Raw genomic sequence first — 19,625 nt, forward strand, 5'->3', positions numbered from 1 at the left:
TTATGATGTGGTGGCGTTCTTGGAAATACTAACAGCGTATTTCCAGAAGTTGAAATCATCACCACATCCACCCCCATATTCACCACCACCACCACATTTACCACCACCTACACCACCACCACCACCACCACATCCGCCACCACCTACACCACCACCACCACCACCACCACCACATCGACCATCACGTACACCACCACCGTCACCACCGTCACCACCACCACCGCCACATCCACCGCCACCGTCACTACCGCCACCACCACCACCACCTACACCACCACCGCCACCACCACATTTACCACCACCACCACATTTACCACCACCACCACATTTACCACCGCCACCACCACCACATCCACCACCACCTCCACCACCACCACCTACACCATCACCGCCACCACATTCACCACCACCACCGCCATATCCACCACAGCCACATCCACCACCTACACCACCACCACCACATCCACCACATCCACCACCACCACCTACACCACCACCACCACATCCACCACATTCACCACCACCGCCACATCCACCACCTACACCACCACCACATTCACCATCACCACCACCACCACCACCACCGCCATCGCCCCCACCGCCGCCACCTCCTCATCTTCCACCTCCTCAACTCCTCCTCCTCCTCTTCCACCTTTTCATCCTCCTCCTTCTCAAGTCCTTTGTTTTCCCTTTCTTCAAGGATCGTAACGATCAACTAAATCATTAATAATTATTTGCCAAGAATGAGGAACGGATCAGGCAAAGACTTCATGACCAAAAGCAAAGAAAACTAGGGCAGAATATCGTGCGTTTTGGGGCTAGGGACCAAGAGTCTGAGAAACTGGAAACGAGTTTAGTTCCCAACACTTTGTAACCGGTCAAGACTTTAAGAGTTAAAATTATAATCAATTCTTTCTTTTGAGTTACTATTCAATAAACGTTGTAAAGACTCAGACTCTGTTTTGCTTATAACAATTTAATGACATTACTGTGCGGTATTACCCCTTATCCCCCCCGTCTTCTCATTGATTCTTGACCACGTGATATCGCGTACCCCCCATCCCCCATCCCCTCATTGGTTGTTAACCACGCGACATTGTTTATTGTTTTGTGAATACCCGTTTATAAGTCAATCGGTCTTGATAGAATTCATTTTACTTGTGACAACGTTCAGCACACGTCTTCTTTTGTAAGCGTGACATTCTTTCCTGTCTTCGTGGCTATGGAGTTGAGCGATTGCTAGTTGTGTGACGCTTTGAAGGAAAGGACTATATTTGATGTAAGTGATTTATTTTGGCGCTATTGGAAACCCGCTTAGACAACTATAATTGTTGAATTAGGAGCGATTTGCAGTGTTTGTAAATGAAGTTAAATCTTTACTTCAAGCGCGAAACGTTTGTTTGAAATTCCTTTGATTTTATTCTCAAGGGTTAAGATACAGTTTATCATGATTTCAGCTTCTAAACATGTGCTTTTCGGTTTTAATTTATTCCATGTTTCATCTCTGACTAATTATGTTAATTCTTCGATGGTCGCCCAAAATGCCTTTTGTTTGTTCAAGATTCCTTTGAATGATGCTTTTCTCAAGGGAACAGTCGAGATCAAGGAGTTTAGATTTTATTGCAGACTGCCATTAGCAATTCATTTTCACTTGAAGCATTTCAATGGTATTTTCCTCTTCTCACCTTTTAGCCTATAAATTTTTGTCTTCGCTTATTATTCGCTACTCGTCAAAGATTGCATTTACGCTAGATCAAATTATTTCTGTTGCATTTCTTTCATAGTGTTATCTGATTTGAGACACAATGACCAGCTTTCTGTAATTTTAGCGCAAACGTTTTGGACATTAAAGTTCATTTGAAACATTGTGCGATGACGATAAAAACCGGTCTTTTTACTCGATCAACATGGCAATGACGTCATATCTTTTAATGTTAGCGCAAAAGATTTGTTATTAAAGTTCGTGACAATTGACATTGTGTGATGTTTGGTTTAGTGCTCTCCTTAAAAGAGGGGGACTGGGGAAGCCAACTACTGTGAGTACTTTAATTCATTCTGATTGGTTCCCAATGAGGTCATCGTCCCATGATGCTTTGGAATAGCCTCCCTATAGGCAGACCTCGGACCCAAGTCTCTCAGTCTTCATCATGGCCACTTGCCGGACAGACCTCTGTCGTTTAGGACCACAGGACACTGTAAGTATCGAGTTTGAAGTTGCATGACATTTTTTTGCGTGACCCTGGCGTGATTTGTGTCGCCATGGAAATCCGTGAGACCGATCCCAGTCCTCCGTCGAGACTTGGTGGGCAGTTTTCCAACATGGCCGACTTTCGTGGGCGCCGCCATCTTGAATTCTTAATTCGGCTCCTGATTGGCCGAAATTTGTGGCGGCCATCTTGGATTTGGAAAACAATAGCATCCATTGTTCTTAATTCGACTCCTGATTGGTTACTGCTCATATGAGCGTCTATTACTACTAGCTATTACTATTACTATTACTTTTACTACTATTACAATAGCATCCATTGTTCTTAATTCGGCTCCTGATTGGCTGAAAATAAATAGCGCCATCTTGGATTTGGAAAACAATAGCGTCCATTGTTCTCCAAACAATAGCCTATTGTCTTTCTCGGCTCCTGATTGGTTACTGCCCATATGAGCGTCCTATACTACTAAAGGGCATCGTATTAGTCCGAGAGTATATCGTGAAACCTTTGATTTATCGCAATCAAATGGCTGAAAGACCATCCTATAACCCACTTTTACTTCATTGTCTCAACAAAGATAATCATTTCCGTGACGTTGTATAGTAAACTATACTCTTAAACAGCATAAATTAGGCCCCTTTGTTTAGTTTCTCCATAGTTTCAATTTTTATGAAGAACAAATATCACACGATACAGTGTTTATCACTTTTCCACGCGACTCAAAGCTCGTCAAAATTACTCCCCTGCTCGTGGTATTTTGAACTCCCTTCTCGATGTTATGTTATTCGTTATGTTATGTTTGTACATGCAGGAAAACAGGGTCTTTCTATTTAGTATCTCAAATTGAAGTTTGATTCCCATTGACAGCAATGTCTGGAGTAGCAAGGGTAGATTTTTAAAGTATTTGGTGAAATTTTCAACATGGATATAATATGTGGCCGAAGAACGCAACGGGACAAATAGCATGTTACATGTCTACGAATTGAATCAAATTTGGGTAGAAAGCGAGTAGAAAGCAGGTAGTTCTTTCTTTTCGTTTCCTACACAAGTTCCATGACATGAAATAAAGCAAAATGAGGGAAAGTCCCGTCTCCTCTTAATCATCGATTTACATAATTGACAGATGATACAAGTTATATGACGTTAAAGTGAGGTAAAAAGGGGAAAGACCCTTCTCGTTGTAACCACTGATTTGCATAATTGATTGATGATATAAGTCCTATGACTATGAATGTCCCGTCTCGTATTTGTTTGAAAAATTTTAAAAGACTTTTGGAGCGCGTGTGGTAAATTGAGGGAGAGAGGCCAACCTATACTCGTTGGCAAAATTTTTCTTTAATGAATTTATGTATAAAGTTTATTCTGAAACATGATTAATATGTGTCTTAAAAAGTCTCTCCAAGTGAAAAAGAAATTATTTTTATCCTTAACAAAGACTTAAATTTTAAAAGTAGTGCTTGAACTTTAAGAAGTCCTTCGACAAACTGTGTTTACGACAGTACGAAAAAGTGCAATGTTTTGCCACGGAAAGATGGCAGGATCAGCTGTTTACATGGACATAACTAGAGAAAAATACTTTTAGCCTCAAAAAGCCATACTCAATGATACCAAACCCCAACCCGTCCGTGCCAATTTTTTTTTTTAAGTCGTTAAACATTGGTGAACTGGTGCTCAAAAACGTCCTCGCATAGCCTTGAAAAATGAGTCTGCATATAGCATGTAGATATAGAAGGGTTCAAGTAACTGGCAAACAGTTGTTCCCTAGATTGTAGCCGTAATCATGTGAACCATTTCATTGTTTTTGTCAGTGCATGATGTTACAGTATGTCTATTCTCAGAGACTTTTGTCCTTAATATAACGAATCTCCAACTTGTTTTGAGTTCTGTACAGTCACCATTTTTTTCTTTCTTACGGGAGATTACCAAAGACTGAAATCTGGCATGTAAATGCCTTAATGGATTAAATAATATCTTCATCAGCCGACATGCCAGAAAACTGTATTAAGCTTAAGCTGGATTTCTAACTTAAACCTTAAAACCCGGCCGTTATACTAACTTGTGGTAAAACCAGCTTAATCAGGAAACTGAGTGAAATGGGGAAAAATAACTGAAATCTGAAAACCGACATCGGGCACTAAAAATCAGACGTCAATTGCAGAAACGAAAATCTACAACCTCATGGCCAATGAATAGAAATGTCGAAAGTGGATTTGGAAAATGAAATCCAAACGTCAAATGCGAATATATAGCTGTCAAAACTTATCAATGTCGAGAATTAGAAATCCTGAAAATAAAATAAAGGCTATGGATTCCAAAATTAAGCGGCAAAGTTCTAAATTCCATTTATCGGTAGAGGAATACTGATTTCTTAGCTTATTGCAGAAAACAAGAAAACGCCTCATTGTGGTAAGTCATATTAATTAGATGTTACACATTAGCAATACTATTCACATACATCAATAGTAAACAAATGGAAAGGACTTCTCATGCACAACAAGTGCCATTTCATTTCGGGACGAACACGGAAAGTTCGCATAACAAACTTTACAGAAATAAAAATAAATTATCGATAAGTTATCAAAAAGACGGAATATTTAGAGACTTTTACATCAGAATTTTAATGCATTTTAGGGCAGAACATAATTTGGTTAATTACATCATTTTTTCTTTGGATTTCAGTTATCCAGAACGCCTAAAGACTAGTTTTCTCCAACTGATTGATTGTTCTGGTTTTGAAATGTACAGGTCGAGTTGAACAGAACAATTGTCACAAGCCCTTTGGAACTGAATTGTATTCCTTTGACATCGAAATTTCAAATGTGAATAATTTCATCACATCTTATGAAGAAAGGCAAGTTTCTTTATTTCCAAAAAAATTAATTTGATTGAGCATTTCAGACTCTCATGTTCTTGTTCTGGTTTTAAATTTTGATACACTCGTTTCAGTACTTTCTTTATCGGATAATTTAATTGCAAAACGTATGCACTGAATGTATGAATCGGTTATTTGCAGGTTCAGTATTTTGCTCAAGTAGTTTAAAGCCTGGGTCAAAGGCTTTTACTGGTGAAAATAATTTATTAGTTATATTTCTGAAGGTATCATGGCAATGGAACCAGATTTAGCACACAGTTAGGTTTTGACGTTCTGAACATTTTAAAGTAGAATTGGTATTTCTGACAGGTCACGCAACCTGTCACGTGACGAGGTTTAGCGGAAAATAGCCATTATTTGAGGAATTGGTGGCGGTTTTTAGTAATAACATCCTGCAAAAACGCATTTTAGATGCAGGTCAATTATTTCCATCCTCTCACGTTTGGAATTACCGTCCATCTTTTCAGAAAAACATTTTATAGGGTGAAAGGTCCTTTTTTCAACAAAATTGGACTTTTGATAATGGACCGAACTGGACTCCACTCGGTCCTATTACCATTACATATCAATGAAATTTTAATTAACGTTATTCAAATTTGACAAGATGTGCTTATCTGTTTAAACAGGATACCTACGTAAAACGTTTTAAGGTATGTTAAGATAGTAATGACACTTTTTTTATTGTTTTTCACTTGAAAGAATTTATTATTGTTGTTTTCTATACTTCGGTTTTATTGAGCAGAGGAAACAAAGAAAATCTTGGCTAATATCGTCATTAAGTTGACAGTAGTGCACTGCTTGTGAACAATATTTGCTAGTTAAAACCCGGCTACATAGATTTAAGTTACAAAAATTGTGAATAAAGGTAGCAACCATAATGTATATTGAAAAGAACTTCCAGACTAAGATTTGATCTTTTACCTGATCAACAGGAAAGACTTTAAGAAAGCGAATGAGATTTTATCATTCATTTGTAACTACAACGTATTTAGATTTTTAAGGTAGTATAGCTAGTGGTGTCTTTTCCTTAGTGCTGGCCATTGTCTGGTTGGACTCGTGTAGCTGGCAAGGACTAGCATGTCGAAGTTTTAAATTTTGGTTTAATTTTAAGTTGCGTGCCAAAATCCGGTCAACCCTCTTTATTAGTTGTATTTTGTTGCTATCTTTTATTCTTCGCTTGGTCACAGACCTCTTGTTTTAGGTTTTTCCTTTCGAAATGAAACTAAGATAAGTTAAATCACTTTCTCTAAGTTTACCGACCAGATTTTCGAGGGATAAGCGTGCCTGGATGAAAACGTAAAAAACTTTACCAGATAAACCCAACTTGGCAATTTCCCGGGCAATTTTGCTTTTGCTCGCCACAGATGTCGTAACTTTGCTGCATTATATGTTGTTTTCAAAATAATTACACTATATTATTCAGTCAAGTTTAGGCAGATAGTTTGAACTGCTCAACGTCTTGCATTTCAAGGTGCTGTCACAATTGACCTCGACTTACTTGCTGTGGAGATGACCATCTCATTTTCATCCATTTTGCAACCAAGAATTGAAGAAGAACTGTTTTCGTACATCGACATGACCGAGGAGCAAAGTAAACCACTCATATTCAATGATATCTCGCAGAGATGACAGTACAGCCATGAAGAGAATCTCACAATCCGACCAGGGAGTACATGCAGACCTAACAGACGGGTTCTTGTTGTCTCCAAGTATTGATGAATGGTACATACACAGCAGAGGACCTTAATGGACACAGAACTGTGCTACCGAAGGGCGTAACCATGTTTACCATCTGGAAGGAACTGAAGGAAGGAATTGAAATTCGAACACTCGGCAGCTGAGATGAATTAAGGACTTGTTTGAGTGACTGTTCATTTGTTGTGTACAGTTAAGAGGATTCAATTTGTAAACACATCTTGTAAACACTTTTTTCGCTTTATTTTTAATCCTATTTTGGGATCTATATTCCTCCACAAATAGTATAGCATAACCTCAGAAATAGTATAGTATACCGTAGTAATAGTATAGCTCTATTGAAATAGGAATGGAGAGCTTTTGAGAACCTCACCCGTTTTGAACGCTTGTAATTTTGAAAGCATTGAAGAAATTGACTTCTGTTGTAAGATAGCTTTAGATAAGGCTCAAATACTCAACGCAACGTTAAACACTGTCAACAAAATGTCCGACATAAGCCAACTCACATGTTCGCGAGATGTGGGGCGGCCCACGAAAACGTAAGGGACTCCACAGAGGGGTACCCACAAGTTAATATTACAACATCTCCCCTCTAACAGGATTCAATGAGTCTCTGGGGCTTTTTAACTTGTCGCCCGGATCTGGTTGTAATAGGTGATCGTTCTGCATTTCTTGGTCCTTCTGCTGATTCCATTGGTTCTGGTGCTGAGTCCTTTATAGAAGGTGATGATGGACATATTGGAGAGTCAGCACACTGGGGACTTGAAGGAGGATCATGCAGCCGTGGTCTCATTGGATGATCATTTGGGACTGAGATTATCTGCCTTCGATTTCTTCTATAGACACACCCTCGTTCATCCTGTACTAAGTATGATCGTGGCAACACTTCTGCTTCACGCCATTCTCTATCTCTATTTGGCCGAATTCGCACCTTGTCCCCAGCTTCAAGTGGAGGCAGATCTCTACTCTATTTGTCGTAATTCTTCTTAGAGACAAATTGACGTAGCCGCAGCGCTTTCACTACTCTATCAGGATCCACTGCCTGCGGTAATAAGAGACGTCGATGGGTTGGTATCATTGTGCGTGTGCGCCGACTCATCAGCAGCTGTGCAGGTGACACGCCGATATCTTCAAATGGAGTGTTGCGGTACTTCAACAGCCCTTCAAAAGGGTCTTTTTGGTCAGCTGCAGCCTTCTTCAAAATGCGCTTTGCTGTCTGCACTGCTCTCTGCGCTGCAACATTTGATTGGGGGTACTCTGGAGAGCTCGTTGTGTGGCAAAAACCCCAATCTTCAGCAAATTGCTTGAACTCATGAGTGCTGTCGAATAGATTCCTGGTATTGCTGTATTGGGAACCATTATCGCTCACAACCTTATCCGGGACTCCAAACCTTGCAAATATTTTCTTCAGGTTGTTAATGACACAGGTGGCAGTGTTCTGACGCAGTAATTCAATTTCAAAGTATTTTGAATAGAAGTTAGTGACCAACAAGTATGTTTGACCTCCATATTCAAACAAGTCAGTCCCGACTACCTGCCAAGGTAATCCAGGGTTGTCATGTGGATGCAATGACTCTCTTTGTTTTCGGTTGCGAAGGCATTACAAATTGAACAGGAGCTGGGCTGTCATTGAGGGCCAGAAGACGTAATCTCTGGCAAAGCTAAGGCTCTTACTTTCTCCCATATGAGCTCCATGGATTTCCTCCAGCACCTCAGCCCTCAGGGGTCTTGGGACGACTATTCGGTCTGATTTAAACAGCAATCCATCCTCCACACTCAGTTCTTCCTTAAAACTCCAGTACTCTCTAGCAAGCTCATCAACCTGTTCTTTCTCAGACGGCCACCCTTTCAAGACATACTCCATAATAATAATAATAATAATAGATTTGTATACTCCATCACTACTCTCGAGGTTTCGTCAATGCTGGAGGTCTCCTTAAATCTCTTCAGTGTGCTGCTTTCAAATCCGCGCTCCTCAATAAGATTGATTCCAATTACATCTTCTGGTTCACTGACTGGCTCCGTATCACTGAGAGGTGCTCTGCTAAGACAGTCTGAGATGACTTGGGACATATCGCACATCAAGATCATACTTGGTAAGTTTCAATAGCATCCTTTGTAGGCTGGGGGGAGCATCATTCAGAGACTTGCGGAAGATAGACTCTAAGGGTTTGTGATTTGTCTCTACAATTACTCTGCGCCCATATACATAGGTGTGAAATTTCTGTGCGCCCCAGACGATTGCAAGCAGCTCTCTCTCGATGTTTGCATACCTTTTCTCACAGTTAGTTAGTGTTTTGGGTCCGAATGCAACCGGCTTGCCGTCCTGTAGGATCATTGCACCAAGGCCTTTACTACTTGCATCTACATTTGGCACTGTTTCCTTGCTGTTGTCAAAATAAGCTAGTGCAGTTGCACTCGTGATGACTGATTTCAGATTGTCGAAGGCCTCTTGTTGTGGCTTTTCCCAAACAAATGCTGCATCTTTTTGGGTAAGTTGCGATATGGGTTCTTGTATGTCAGCCTTGTGCTTGATGAATTTGTTCAGGTAATTCACAGTTCCTAGTATGCGAAGTACACCTTCTTTGTCTTCTGGGGGTGGCATCTCATTAATGGCTCTGATCTTCTCCGGATCTGGTTTCAAACCTTCAGATGAGAACAGGTGTCCAACATAACTTACTTCTGGTACTCTAAGCTTCACCTTTTTAGTGTTGAACTTCAATCCTACCTCCCTGCTCTTGTCAAGTACTCTTCTCAATTTGTCATCAACTTCAAGCTGATCTTTACCATGTATCAGGAAATCATCCACTATGATTTCAACAGGAACCCCTTCAAACAGTCTGTCCATCTCCCTTTGGTAGATTTCAGGGGCTGATGAGATACCAAAAGGGAGTCTTGTAAATCGGTATCGCCCCCACGGTGTGTTAAAAGTCGAGAGTTTGGAACTCTCCTCATCTACGGGGAGTTGCCAGTATCCACTGCATGCATCAAGTGATGTGAAACTCTTTGCACCTGAAAGTCGGTTTGCAACTTCTTCTACGGTAACCATTGGATAATGGGGTCTTTTCAGGGCCTTGTTAAGATCTCTTGGGTCAATACAAATTCTGACATCATCCTTTGACAGTGGAGTGTCCTTTCTTTTATCCTTCACCTTTCTTTCGTCAATAACTAGCATTGATGAGACCCACGACGTAGGCTCATCTTCTTTCACGATAATACCATCTTCTTCCATCTCTTTGAGTTTCTCTCGTGCTGGCTCCAGCATAGCAACTGGAATTTTCCTGGGAGGGTGAACAACTGGGGGTACTGAAGCATCAACTTCCAGATGTACTTTGTTTGGAAGTGTGCCGGGTTTGTCACTGAAACAATCTGGGTACTCCCTCAATATTGGGTCCTTCTGGAAGATGGTCTGGTCTCCACGTGCTCTTGGCGTATCCGGCATGGCTGGATTAGGTACTGGTGTATCTATCAGTTGGAGATTCATAAACTGAAGGACCTCTAAATCCAAGCAGGCATCACATCCCAATAAGGGTGTAAAGTTCCCGTCAACAACAAGGTACAACAGGTTCATTTGACGATTCTTGTGTTGAGTTTGAAGGCGTAAACAGCCTCTTGGATGAATGGGCTAAGTTGCAAGCCAGCCTTTCAAGGGTTGCTGAATCTTTTGGAGAGGTTTTTTTGAGATTTTCTTATACAGATGAAAGGGTATGACGGTAGCCTCTGCACCTGTGTCTGCTTTTACTTCAACATTCTGCCCTTCAATCTTAAGAGTGATAAGGCTCTTTGTTGATTTCCTGGAATCGGAAACACTGTCCAGTTCAATAGATCCAAAATAGGTATGTACCTCCTTATTCATATTCTGAGTGTCTAGGTCTGGTGGACTTTCTTGTTGCACTAAATCAACTTTCGAACCTTCTTTTACATTCCCTGGGCACACTTGGGCAAAATGACCTTCTTTCTTACACTTTAAGCACTGTTTTCCAAATGCGGGACAACGAGATGGTCGAGTAAATGGGTGCTTGTAACCACAAAACTTACAACAACGAGCAGCTGTCTTGTCAGCTTCTTTTGACTTTCTAACAGGCTGAATTCCTAATGAATGCTCAGTTCCAGCACTCGCTTGAATGTTGAACTTGAACTTTTGTAATTCTGAGGCTTCAAAGGTACGACAATAATCATGAGCCTTCTGTAGGGTTAGATCAGGTTTCTTTAGCAGTTCCCCTCTCAGCTCATCAGATAATACACCTCCCACAATTCGATCTCTTATTAGCGAATCTCACAGTTCGCCGAATTCACATGTTAGCGACAACCGTTTCAGTTCGCTGACAAAGTTATCAACTCGCTCTCCCTCTTTCTGGTTACGCTTATTAAACACTAACCTCTCATAAATGACATTCCTTGCTCCCTCACAGAGTGCCTTAAATTTGCTGCAAACATCCGCAAAACATTCTTTGTCTTCTCCAGCATTGTAAACAAAATGACTATATTCTTCAATCGCTTCGGGTTCAGCACAGTGAAGTAACATGTTTACCTTCAATTTGTCCGGTTTGTCATCTTTGCTTTTCGCCACAAGATAAATTTCAAACTGCATTAAAAACTTTCTCCAGTTGTCCGCTGCGTTTGCATCGAGCACCAAAGGACCTGGAGTTCTCGTATCTCGCTCAGCCATCGCGGTTTGTAACTCAGCCAAGCCCTGATAAACTCCTTGCAATCTCTAAAAGGTTTTCACTTCTGACACCATGTTGTAAGATAGCTTTAGATAAGGCTCAAATACTCAACGCAACGTTAAACACTGTCAACACAATGTCCGACATAAGCCAACTCACATGTTCGCGAGATGTGGGGCGGCCCACGAAAACGTAAGGGACTCCACAGAGGGGTACCCACAAGTTAATATTACAACAACTTCAAAGTTGACATGTTTCATTAAATTTGCTGGAGAACCAGTTTGGCATGTCTATGATTGCTCAAGAAACTTGATTTTCTTATGGCAGCCTTTTCTGACGGGCATGGTTTTCAAAATTTTGAATTTTCCATGGTTGGAGCAAAAACTACTCTGGAGTAAATTTTTACATTCTTAGATTACTTTAGCCTTCTTTATCGGTTTAGAGTATATTTGAGCCCTTTTGGTGATCTCGTAACGTTTGAAAACTCTTGAAGTTCAAGATGACGAATACAAGAGGGCTACTGTTTAGAAGTAATGACGTCACTCCTACGTGATATGAAATGGTCATTCCAAGTTATCAACCTCAAAGGAAATATCTTTCATTTTTATTACATTATCACAGCTCTCATTCTCTAAGAGGTACAGGGCTAGGGCCTCAAAAAGCTCTCCTACCTCTGTCCCTAGGGACCAAAAAAAGGCCGATTCAGATAAGGTTAACGCGGATATGTTTGCGGGAACTCCTCACAGAATTAATCGGAGAAACAAATTAGGGCACGGTAATCCTTCGCAATACTTGTGGATGAGATTCTACCTGATCACCTACCAGTTAATTTCTTAAATTACCGGACATCCTATCGAATTAAGAAACGTTTCTTTTCTACAGTCGAACCTCTCCAAAACAGCCAGCCTATTTTAATAGGAACGTTGAAAACATTTAAAAACGTTGGTTTAATAACGCAGACATATCCTTACACTTACGACACCTTAATAATATTATGCTGCAAAGAATTAGTAAAAAAGAGCACACTGCTGTGCATTGACTATTTACATAAGTCGTAACTGTGACTAAATTAAAATCTTGGCAGAAGAATATTGTTACATTAAAAGCTTGTGTCCGTTTAAAGGTACTCCTCTCTGAAGCAAGCGCGTGGGGTTTATGTCTATTACACTCGCCACGCTGGGAGAAGCATAGAAAGGGATAAGGGCGGGGCATAAGCTTTACCATATGGATAGCAATGATGTATTCATTGGCTACACCTATCGGACTTTGTAATCTCATGAACTTTCGTCGATCAATCTGTGAGTGAGTATTTGCCCATAATGTGCCCAAGGATAAAGGACAAAGTGTAAGACTGTGATTCCCCGGCCTTATTCTCAAGTAATCTCTCTTAAGTTATTTTAAGACATGGTACCCAGTTCTTTCGTGGGTAATGTTGCCACTCGCGTAGCGTAGATGTTTTCGAGGAGGATAAAAACGCGTGCAACGCCGCTTAAGGCTCAGTTTTACTAGCGACGCAGTCGGAGTCGGAGTTGGAGCCGGATTCGCAAAAGCGCTTATGATCTAGTGAAAAATTGGAGTCGTAAGCGGAGTCACAAGCTCGACGGAATTGGAGTCGGAAGAATCAGAACGTTTCCATTCCTTCTGATTCTGTTTACGACTCCGTCGCTCGTGATCCTGTGAAAACTAAATTGTGGGAATCGGAAGCAGAGGTGGAAGGACCAACCAATCACAAGACCCAAAATCGAGCATTGTGATTGGTAAATTCTTCCACTTCTGCTCTCTACTCCGATAATCTAGTTTTGACTGGATCATAAGCGACCGAGCCATAACCAGAATCGGTGTTCTTCTTCCAACTCCGTCGGTTTGATTTTCACTAGATTGCATCGTTGTACACTTCTGATTACGACACAGACTACGACTCCATGGTCAGTGAAAACCAGCCCTTAGGCCGTCCACGTGGGTGCAATCTTCGTCACGGGATTGGCTATTTCTAAAACTCTCCTGGGAATTCTAAAACAGAGCCTGCTCTAATCAACTTGATAGGTATTAAAGTGGGAATAAGGCCTTTGACAGGGACTAGCTCTATTTAGTTTCATTTTCCATGGCCTTTGGACATCCTGATGAGAGTTTGGACCAATTCACGACACTGATTTCAACAAGATGGGTCTTCAAAGTAGTGACTCTAATTATAATACTTTCACAACGGACAAGCGCACGGGCTGCAATGCAAAACTGGGAAAAATAACTACTTGAGTTTCGAAAAGTAATTTGTTTTGCACTGCGCTAGGCAATTGGCTTAAAAATCTCTTACCTCTTTTTCATCTGATTGAAGGAAAACTAAAACCGATCGTGATTCGTTTGCTCTCGTTTTCCCGCGCTTTGCATCAGCTGCATGTATTTCCGTATAGCTCTGATTGGTTCACTGGATATTGTCTGTGTGCTTTTTGATTGGCCAGAGTGATTGCTTTGTTATTGGTTAAGCGACACTCGGGACACTATTTTCGTATACTTGGTATTGGACTGGAACTAGCTTGCAACTGAGGATGATGTGGGGAGTCTTTTCAAATGCAAATTAATAGCATTTTCTTAATACCAAGAATAATGGTATGGTCTATTGAAAACCCCTCTGTACTGAAATAGTCTTTACTAATGGTTGAAACTTTCTTTGCCTATGGCCCGATATAGCTTTTTACTCTCCACGTCACCCATGTTGCCATGGCAACTATGCTTTGAAACTTTTCCGACAAAATTGCAATTGAGCGTCTAGGTGAACTGCACCTTCATTAATTAACTCTTTAGTATTCAAGGCGTTATACTGGTGAGCAATAAAGTCATTTTATTGCATTTATATCAGGTACAGATTGAAATCGCATTTTTCTTAGATTTTATCGCCTAAGAATCTTTTGTAACAGTGACTTTTATGAACCTGATCCTGACCCTCTCTCCTGCATCACCCTTGTAAACCTCGAGGGTGAGTCCCTTGCTGAGAACCAGTCTGTTGTCGTAGGCAGCGGTCCTCACGAAGCCTGCGTCATGCGCAGTGTAGCACGATCCCCAGCGTTCATCCAGCTTGAGAGTGAAGACATTTATTATTATTATTATTATTATTATTATTACAACATGAACTACAATAGGACAATAAAAGGAGATACAAAAGATAATACAGAAGGTAATGATGTGTTACAAAAATACAAACAAAAAAAGAATTCCAAACTATTACAAAGTACAGCATTTTGAGTAGGTACTTTGCAAAAAAAAAAAGAAAAAATTACTAAATTAAGAATTGATTAAATTAATTAATAACTTAACTAAGTAAGTAAAATGAAAAAAACTCAAATAAATTCTTTCCACCTTTTGTTGAGACTGTCAGAGGTTTTATTTTTAACTGCTATTTGTTGTGAAGTATTTAATTTGTTCTTAAGTAAAGAAGGAAAGCCGTCAAAGGGTACATCATCGCTGTCTTGGATAGTGCAAAAGATATAATACTTGGCCACCAAGGTGACAGTTTAAAATGTCTTTTGGTGTTATCATGCCAACCAAATAGGATATTACGTTCGGTGAGAGTTATTATGTTTTTCAAACCACCAATTTTGAAATGCAGACCAGAAATTGGAAATTACAGAACAAAGGTAAAATAAGTGAGGCAATGTTTGCAGTTGCATTTTGCATAGCTGACAAATTTCAGAATCGCATAGCTTCATACGGAAAAGGGAACACCTAGTTGGAAGTATGTTGTGAATAATTTTATATTGAAAAAATTGAAGCTTTGTTTCGAGCGTGGTAACAAAGAGGAGGTTATAAACTTTCTTTAAGCATTCTTTCGAGAAACCATATTGTATTAATTTTGGTTCAGAGAGAGTGAGAGTGAAGACAAACTGACCGGGGTAGAAAGAGTCGCTGGTCTTTGGACCAACTGGATCATGTCTTAGAGACGTTAAACTGACGCGGACACGCCTTCCATTCCGTAGCAGGGGGAATGATCGGCATAATTTCCCTTATCGCATGTTCCAAAGCCGATAAATCTGGTACCGTCTGACACACCATATTTGAGATCGCTGTCAGCACCTTGCCCAATGCTGACGTCATGCGCAACTGTGATCTCAACAGTCAGCGGTAAGGTATCTGTTAAGACACCTGCGGGTGTCAGTGGAACCTTGAGCAGCGCAGCCTGTGCTAATGAGCCCGCGTTGAAAGTGATTTGAGCAGCGGATGCTGTGCGTTCGAAGCGATGTATGACGCATGTGTTTCAAGCCATAAGGGCGTCATGTGGAAGACGTTGATGTTTCCCTAACAAGAGAAAAAAGTCTTACTACTTCATTAAAATTCAGAGCTTGAAATGCGTCAACTACAAAAATAGATAATATACTGTTTATTTTGTTCCAACAGGGCGCGGTAACGAGTGATTGGTTTGAAACAATCAATCAGCTTGCAATCTGATTGGTTCTTGGCGTGGTCCGGATTTTCTTATCTCTGACCACGGTCACGGTAGGGAACGCGAACGATGTGTGTTTGGAAAATGTCAATAATTATAAATGTCGTTTGAGAAAGATGGGGGAAAAATTTAATTTCACTTAATTTAAAGTTATTCAACGGCTACGGTCGGTCCGTGTCAGTGAAAAACTGTGACCTCGGGATTGAAAATACCCAAAGCCTCGGTCACAGTTTTTCACTATACGGACCTCCCAATCGGTAAATAACTTATATGTATCTTGACCTCTCCATTCCAGCTTTTTGCTTGACAAAGTGGCATACAGATAGACTGACCAGGCGTATCATCCGCCTGCAAAAAAACACAAGTACATGTAACTGCATTTAGCTGGAAGCACCTTTAGTATATAGAGCCTCTCTTTCCAGAACTTGAGTTAATTGCCTTCTTATTTGTAAATCTGTTAAACGAGGACTGGCCCACGGCCTCGTAGCATCCACCTTTGGCTTATTCCTGTTGAAACGTTTTTCCTCTAAAATAATTTTCATTCTAATTGGACAACAAAAAAGAAATCAAGCACAGGGCCAACTGGTTCCTAACCCTGTGTAAAATACTACAGCGCCGGAACGCAGGTTTAATGCAACTGAAGGCTATTCAATTGCAAAAAAAAACAAAAAAAAAAAACTTAAAATTATCGGAATTGCATGGATTATTGATCATGCCTTCAGTACAAAAGGAAAATGGCACTGAACGATCATTGAAGGGCTCATCCCACGTCAAACTCGATTTCATGTGTTGTCAGGCCTCTAACATCGTTTAATTAAGTCCAACAAGGATTTCAGTACCTCGGTGAGTCTTGAATTTTAAACCTTACCTTACTGAGGCACCTCCATGGATTCATTTATTCTGCTGAATTTAGTCAATATTCAAAGCTTCTAAGATTCCATTGCAAAAAGGTCATGGAAATATGGGACATCGTACTTGTCAATTTTTTCAAAGGCATTTTAGCCAGGTCTTACTCAGTTTTGCGACTGTCACATTTAAAGTGATGATGATTAAACAGGAAAAAAAGTGCGTGATAACATACGTTCCAAGGCGTAACAATAAATTAACAACTGAAACATCGAATGAACAATATTTAATATGGAATGTAAACATCAACGGCTTCTATTTTCATTTTCGCTCGCTGCAAATAGTTTTCGAGAAAAATATCAAATTATTCAATAGTATCAGTATATTCTTTCAATTACTTCAAGTTTAGTAATTTTTTTGACTGTAGCCGTTTGAGTAGACCCGGAGGGTATTACCTTCCCACAAGATCTTCAAAGAATCAGTCTTTGGGATGGATAAAGATGATACTATATGGCGAAAAATTGCAGTAACGTAATTCAAAGCATGGTATTTGCTACATTTGTTGTTTTTTGTTTGGTGTGTGTGTGTGTGTTTCACAGAACCAAATTTTTTGCATTGCTCTTCTTTAATTGTAAAGTATCGTAAACCCTTGAATTAGCGCCCCCTTCGAGTAAGCGCCTCCTTCGAATAAGCGCACTTCCTATCGGCCAAAATTTGAAATAAGAACCCCCTCGAATAAGCGCACACCCCCTCCCCCCTCATCATTGTTCATTTTTTGGACGAGTACTGAACCAACAAAGGATGTATAGTTTTCGTCGTGCGATATTAGGTTTGTACATTGTTTCAGTTTGAGAACACGTCAAGTGAACACGTTGAACACGTTAAGTACTAACGGTGCCGCGATTTTAAGTGAAGGATCAGATTTTTATGTTGATAAACAGCTTATGTTGTTGTAACGCGCAGATGATGTATTAAAAATAATTGATCATGTCAGGCCACGATTTGGAAAAAAAAATTAAATGAGCGTCCCCCTTCCCCCCACCTCGGTTAAGCGCTCCTCTTGAATAAGCGCCCCCATCTTCTCCTAATTTTGAAATAAGCGTCCCGGGCGCTAATTGAGGATTTACGGTATGTATGTATTTTGATTTGATCGATCAATCGATTTGGTTCGATCCTTTAACAGTGATGACAGCGTAATAGGAAAATTCGAGAACATTTACCCTCCAGGTCGCAACCTTAAATGGCTTATGACGTATCCGGCCATAACCACTACAAAAAGAGTTGTCAAAAGCGGGAAACGAGCAACCTTCATGACCTCGCATTTTGATCACTAAAAGCTTTAGTAGAGATCCTACAACAAAAACAAAACAAACATAACTATTTTTAAAAACTTACAATAGTAGTGTTAAAATAAGCTGCATGGAAATACTCACTACAGATCTTGCATTTCTTTTGACATCGTAAAATTATTTTTATTAGTGATGGTGCTCGAGATTGCCAGCTATAGATGTCAATAAAGACGAGACCACAGCCTACACCTGTACATGTAATTTTATATAAGTCAAATTATTCTCGCATTTTGATTGGTTCTCAATTATTATCTATCGGAGGTCAGACGTATAGATCACGTTATTAACATTTTTTGTTTCTTTATTATATAAAACAAGCAGATTCCATGTTGCCGTGCGTCTGTTCAGTAACAGATCACAGAAGATCGACGTCACAATTTGGCAAGAACATCAGTGACACACTCGGCTATCGCCTCGTATGCCACTTTTTTGTTTGTTTCATCATCTCATGTGCCTTTCAGAAGATCAAGAACGGCCCATTATGAAGAGGGATAACCTTTTGATTTGATCACCACTGGGAGAAAGGCTTGCAACCTCGCGACTAAAGTTCTGCATGTTGCAGCTCTCGTAAGGTCTCACATGAATGGCCTGAAACCCTTCGAGAGAGCAATAGAACAAACAACAGAAACAATGCCCCCTAGCCCCAAGACAATAACAGCTGCTGCAATGACGACAAATAGAATTACAAGCTTACGAGAACTGCTACACTACCTAAAGTTCAATAGGGACTTGCTGAGGCTTGCGTGACCGTGTAAAATTTTTCCTACCCATAACGTAATCCTTACAAGCCTATTACCCCAAGTTCAGTCATGGCTTTGGGTATGTTTGTTGAATGGTTATATATTGTGTTATAACCAGTCACAAGAGAGACCTTCAGACCTCAGAGATCGGGCTCGGATCAAATTTGGTTACCATTTTGTTTTAAAATACCAATTCAAATCACAGAAATTGGAAGTTAGACCAGATCACAAGTTTATGTTTGCAACTGCAAGGTAAGCTAGCGTTCTCGGATTTTAATCGCACCGCAACTAGCAAACGTGAACACTGATTGTTTGTTACAAGACAGATTTGATCAATTTTCGTTTTATCTTCCGGTAAATGTATATGTATGGGCTATCTTTAAAACGGGGAACATGAAATCGGGAAATGGAAATGGAGAACGAGGAACGGGGAACGAGGAACGGGGAACGAGGAACGGGGAACGGGGAATCTTTAAAATGGGGAATCTTTAAAAGCGGGTTTCTTTAAAACGGGGAATCTTTAAAAGCGGGAATCTTTAAAATGGGGAATCTTTAAAAGCGGGAATTTTTAAAATGGGGAATCTTTAAAAGCGGGAATCTTTAAAAGCGGGAATCTTTAAAAGCGGGAATCTTTAAAATGAGGAATCTTTAACAGCGGGAATTTTTAAAATGGGGAATCTTTAAAAGCGGGAATCTTTAAAATGGGGAATCTTTAAAAGCGGGAATCTTGAAAACGGGGAATCTTTAAAAGCGGGAATCTTTAAAACGGGGAATCTTTAAAAGCGGGAATCTTTAAAACGGGGAATCTTTAAAAGCG

General features: G+C 40.2%; 1 protein-coding gene and 2 pseudogenes across 2 annotated transcripts in view; 1 reads left to right on the forward strand and 2 right to left on the reverse strand.

Annotated features, from left to right (window-relative positions):
* Positions 1-10,277: 10,277 nt before the first annotated feature.
* LOC149104358 (uncharacterized) lies at positions 10,278-11,682 on the reverse strand (annotated as a pseudogene).
* A 2,577-nt stretch (positions 11,683-14,259) lies between these two features.
* LOC110051340 (uncharacterized) lies at positions 14,260-16,760 on the reverse strand (annotated as a pseudogene).
* A 2,194-nt stretch (positions 16,761-18,954) lies between these two features.
* The window catches only part of LOC149104359 (hydroxymethylglutaryl-CoA lyase, mitochondrial-like), a 26,509-nt gene continuing 25,838 nt past the window's right edge, over positions 18,955-19,625 (forward strand). The window contains exon 1 of one of the 2 annotated variants that reach the window (XM_089272199.1): positions 18,955-19,060. The gene's annotated coding sequence lies outside the window, so the exon portion shown is untranslated. The remainder of the gene's footprint in view (positions 19,061-19,625) is intronic. The other variant, XM_089272198.1, reaches the window with a different exon arrangement.

The sequence above is a fragment of the Orbicella faveolata genome, unplaced genomic scaffold (genome assembly GCF_042242905.1).
Source record: "Orbicella faveolata isolate gen_17 unplaced genomic scaffold, um_ofav_v1 contig_34, whole genome shotgun sequence".
Lineage (NCBI taxonomy): Eukaryota > Metazoa > Cnidaria > Anthozoa > Scleractinia > Merulinidae > Orbicella > Orbicella faveolata.